Below are 5,715 nucleotides of genomic sequence, written 5' to 3'. Positions count from 1 at the left end.
TTGACAGCTGGACCCTGTTTCTTGCCGTATTACTTGTAATGATGCGTTGTTTGCTTGAAGAAATGCATGTTAGGAAAATTTCTGTTTGTTTTATTATCTTGTTCGCTTATCATTACTGGTCCTGACAGCTTTCCTATGATGACAGTTGCTGCATCACACTGTAGCCAAACTCCTCTTACCACTGGGTCTTAACAGTCGGAGAGACAGATGGAGAGACAGATAACGAAGTGCTCCTATGGGATTTCCGTTTTTACCGATTGAGGGACAGAACCATAAAAAATACTAAAATTTTTTATTTTTAAATACATCAGTTTCCAGTTTTATCAGATTTCGAAGAGTAAAGTACGAGTAGCACAAATTAACAGTCCCAAAAAGACGTAGCAATTCTAGAGAACAGCAACCGATATTTAACACAAGATACTTTCAGCTGTTTGTCCACTTGAATGTAATTCTGTCCCGACCTCTACATATGGGGCATGGTGGAGTGTATTTTGTTCCAATTCTAGTCATTTCCTTTTCCATTCCATTCTAAAATGAAGCAATGGAAAAACGACTATCAACTGGCCCTCGTATGAGCCCTAAGTTTTCTTACCCTGTGTTCACGATTTTTATGTCGGCGGCGAATGCCGATTCTCTAAATTTTCTCACTTATTTTGCGGGAAGGTAGATATCTTCCGTTTAGGAATTTCCATTTGAGCTGACCAATCATCTACATAACACTCGCATGTTGATGAATTCTACCGGTAACAAATCTAGCAGCATTCTTCTTAACTGCTTCTGTGTCTTCCTTTATTCCAATCGGTTGGAGATTCTATCACTTGAAAACTATTCGTGAATGGGTCGCATAAGTGTGTTATAAGTAGTCTCCTTTTGCAGATGAGGCACAGCTCTCTAAAGATGTAGTGTCGCGTGCCAATCGTCAAATTCTAAGAAATTTTAATCAGGATGTGATGTACATTCCCTAAATAGCTATCCATCTCTCTGCCTTGTTCTGCAGGGTAGTCATAATGTTTTAATTATCACATGGGAAATACACACATATATAATTATTTTTCAGTTCGTGCACAGGTACTTGGCTACAGCCCTTGTACACTCTGAAATCTGCTCGCGATTAGAGGACTAAAAGGAAAATGACTCACCTAACTGATAAAACAGAGAATCGTGCAATAAACGTCTTCTTGCGTTTAAAGGCAACAACACAGAAATTGTTCATGGTGAGTTGGTGCAAGTGTACTCCAAAAATGCACCATCATTCGTCACAATGGTTAGTTGATGCAACCGCTTCCGGTGTGGTGCAAGAAATCTATAAGCCCTCCTATTCCAAGGTGACTCTTGTTTTAGAATTTCATTACCATATTCTTTAAACCATCATTAATGACACCGGACCTCTGCTCAGATCGCCGGCCGCTGTGGCCATGCGGTACTAGGCACTGTAGTCCGGAACCGCGCGACTGCTACGGTCGCAGGTTCGAATCCTGCCTCGGGCATGGATGTGTGTTATGTCCTTAGGTTAGTTAGGTTTAAGTAGTTCTAAGTTCTAGGGGACTGATGACCTCAGATGTTAAGTCCCATAGTGGTCAGAGCCGTTTGAACCGTTTGAACCGTTTGAACCTCTGCTCAGACCTATCAGTCGTCGATACTGCCGTAATGCAGCAAGGTGGTTGCTGCCGTTCACATATAATTGTTTCACCAACAGCACACGGTCTCTTTTCTCGATAACCATACTGTTCACTCACGTTACTCCTTGTCATTTGACAGCGTGGATTTCATACCATCATACACTGTGTAGCTCCAAACTGTATCTGGTGCCCACAACTCTAACTAATTTGTTCTCCAGCTTAAATCGGTTCCGCATAATGATTTAGCATATCCGCCAAGTTTCGTTAACGTATGATAATTACAGCCCACAAGGGACCTCACTGAGTAGCTAGAGTTTAATCATAACCACCCGGTGTTTAAAATTTACCGCCATCTCTAGCAGATTCATTTTCTTGAAGTTCCTTGTAGTTGCAAAAAGGCAGGCTACTAATTTTTTTTTTATTTGTGTGCTAACTATTCATAAGAAAAAGCAGCAACCACGACTGTATGCAGCCAGCAGTGCCTAATATTGTGATATCTTCTCTTCGATAAAAACCAATATAGGAACGGCATGTTATATAGGCACGCTGGTTTGTGTACACTAATTTCTTCTTGCAGCACGGTGTATGCAAAAACTGTCATGACGTCACAAACTTGAATTTTTCCACGTACGTCTACTGATATATATTCGGAGCGACATTCAGCTGTTGTACAATACGCAGATTCATGAGGCGGCCGACGTTCTCAATGGAATACCGAACGAATGCATTTTGATTTGGGACTGAAAAAGCATTGCCACGTGCGGCTGTAACAAAAGCAGTGACGGCTGAATAAATGATGCAGCCTTTTCGTACCATCGGATACAGGTTCAGTTGCTATTTTCGTCATTTTGTTGAATATGCAGGGTGTTTCAGTATAAGTGTTTGTAACTTACAAAGTAATAGAGGACGGAAAAATTTTTCGCTGTAGGTCAACGAAAGAAACGCAACCGCGGCACTCTGAAGCCCGTTTCTTTGTGTGGTCTGACCTGTCGCGTATACAGCAGTGTAAGGCAACGGTCGTAAATCTAACAGCGTGTCGAGAAAGCTTGTCGCTCCACGGCGCCGGTGACGTCACATCTCTTGCATAGCACCTTTAGAGAGCGCATTGCGTAATGTGCAGAGTGCGGCATCCGCCCCTGAAACTTTGACAGGTTATAGTTCCCAGCTAAAACGAGATAGGAAAGTGATTTAAATTGACTTGCACACTGTTAGCTCAAATACTTACAGTGCACGACAAAAAAACTATTCTTCCACTTAAAAATTTCATATTTCTGCTGAGGCTCTTTGGTAAATAAAACAATAAAATATATTCAAAGCTCCGTATAAAGTGGAATGCTTCTTGTCTTGACCTACCGTAATGAATATTCCCGTCACCTATTACATTCCAAGTTACAGTGGTAAACACTTTTAATGAAGCACCCTGTGTACACAAAACGGTATTAAAATAGACTGATTTCAGTTTTTACTTCTTCACATACAGCTTCCGTTCTGTATTATAGTCACTGAACGAAGGTGCTTCTCTTCTCCATATGCTCCCATTCTTCTAAGTGAATGTAAGTAGCTATCACAGTACGTATGGCGGGCAGTGCGTCAATAGCTGTGGGTGCATGTTAAAAGGTTTTAGGCGCTTAATTGATCTAACTACATACGATAAAGAAAAAAACAGCCTTCTGCTATGTACAGGGTGATTATAATTAAAGTTAAACTGTCAAATCGCTTTAGAAATAACACCACTGGTCAGAATGACGTCAAATTGCAACGTAATATTATCGTACAGGAGAAGAAAAATAAATATTTTCAAATTGTAGCAATAAATGGCGCAGTAAACATCATAATTTAATAGTGGTCGACTACAAATGACAAATGAATCATACAACAATGTTAAACAAACTGTACCACTCAGCGTATATGGGTATATAGGTGTGATACTCTTCGTTACGTAAGTCCATCCACCACGGCAAGGCATATCACATCGGATGGGAATAATCGGTGTTTAAATGTCCTGAGGGCAAAAACTCACAAAAAGCATCACTCACATCGGTTTTTGTCCTGAGGCCAAAAACTGCATAAAAAGCTTCAATCAAAATCAAATGGGATTATTAATTTACGTACGACTGGCAGAAAACATGTTCAATATACTGGCCACCGTTTTCTGCATCAAGTTGAAATAGAGAAACAGAATGTTCCACAACCGATCGAAGTGTTTCAACCGGCCGGGGCGGCCGAGCGGTTCTAGGTGCTTCAGTCCGGCACCGCGCTGCTGCTACGGTCGCAGGTTCGAATCCTGACTCGGGCATGAATGTGTGTGATGTCCTTAGGTTAGTGAGGTTTAAGTAGTTCTAAGTTCTAGGGGACTGATGACCTCAGAAGTTAAGTCCCATAGTGCTCAGAGCCATTTGAACCATTTTTTTGTTTGTTTCCGGGTCACGTTCTGAATGTGTTGCGCAATGCCTTCCTTCAGTGCAGCTAATTTTGCATTCGGAACGCTGAACACAACATCTTTCAGATAGCCCCACAGTCAGAAGTCACACGGATTAAGATCAGGTGATCGGAACGGCCAGGCTGTAGGGACACTCTGTGACGAAAATGGTACTGAAACAGAGGATGACAGACTAAAGGCCGAAATACTAAATGTCTTTTTCCAAAGTTGTTTCACAGAGGAAGATTGCACTGTAGTTCCTTCTGTAGATTGTCGCACAGATGACAAAATGGTAGATATCGAAATAGACGACAGAGGGATAGAGAAACAATTACAATCGCCCAAAAGAGGAAAGGCCTCTGGACCTAATGGGATACCAGTTCAATTTTACACAGAGTACGAGAAGGAACTTGCCCCCCTTCTTGCAGCGGTGTACCGTAGGTCTCTAGAAGAGCGTAGCGTTCCAAAGGATTGGAAAAGGGCGCAGGTCATCCCCGTTTTCAAGAAGGGACGTCGAGCAGATGTGCAGAACTATAGACCTATATCTCTAACGTCGATCAGTTGTAGAATTTTGGAACACGTATTGTGTTCGAGTATAATGACTTTTCTGGAGACCAGAAATCTACTCTGTAGGAATCAGCATGGGTTTCGAAAAAGACGGTCATGTGAAACCCAGCTCGCGCTATTCGTCCACGAGACTCAGAGGGCCATAGACACGGGTTCACAGGTAGATGCCGTGTTTCTTGACTTCCACAAGGCGTTCGATACAGTTCCCCACAGTCGTTTAATGAACAAAGTAAGAACATATGGACTATCAGACCAATTGTGTGATTGGATTGAGGAGTTTCTAGATAACAGGACGCAGCATGTCATTCTCAATGGAGAGAAGTCTTCCGAAGTAAGAGTGATTTCAGGTGTGCCGCAGGGGAGTGTCATAGGACCGTTGCTATTCACAATATACATAAATGACCTTGTGGATGACATCGGAAGTTCACTGAGGCTTTTTGCGGATGTTGCTGTGGTGTATCGAGAGGTTGTAACAATGGGAAATTGTACTGAAATGCAGGAGGATCTGCAGCGAATTGACGCATGGTGCAGGGAATGGCAATTGAATCTCAATGTAGACAAGTGTAATGTGCTGCGAATACACAGAAAGATAGATCCTTTGTCATTTAGCTACAAAATAGCAGGTCAGCAACTGGAAGCAGTTAATACCATAAATTATCTGGGAGTACGCATTAGGAGTGATTTAAAATGGAATGATCATATAATGTTGATCGTCGGTAAAGCAGATGCCAGACTGAGATTCATTGGAAGAATCCTAAGGAAATGCAATCCGAAAACAAAGGAAGTAGGTTACAGTACGCTTGTTCGCCCACTGCTTGAATACTGCCCAGCTGTGTGGGATCCGTACCAGATAGGGTTGATCGAAGAGATGGAGAAGATCCAACGGAGAGCAGCGCGCTTCGTTGCAGGATCATTTAGTAATCGCGAAAGCGTTACGGAGATGATAGATAAACTCCAGTGGAAGACTCTGCAGGAGAGACGCTCAGTAGCTCGGTACGGGCTTTTGTTAAAGTTTCGAGAACATACCTTCACCGAAGAGTCAAGCAGTATATTGCTGCCTCCTACGTATATTTCGCGAAGAGACCATGAGGATAAAATCAGAGAGATTAG

The sequence above is a fragment of the Schistocerca serialis genome, chromosome 9, assembly GCF_023864345.2.
Source record: "Schistocerca serialis cubense isolate TAMUIC-IGC-003099 chromosome 9, iqSchSeri2.2, whole genome shotgun sequence".
In the NCBI taxonomy this organism is placed as follows: domain Eukaryota; kingdom Metazoa; phylum Arthropoda; class Insecta; order Orthoptera; family Acrididae; genus Schistocerca; species Schistocerca serialis.
Note: the sequence above shows the minus strand (reverse complement) of the source record.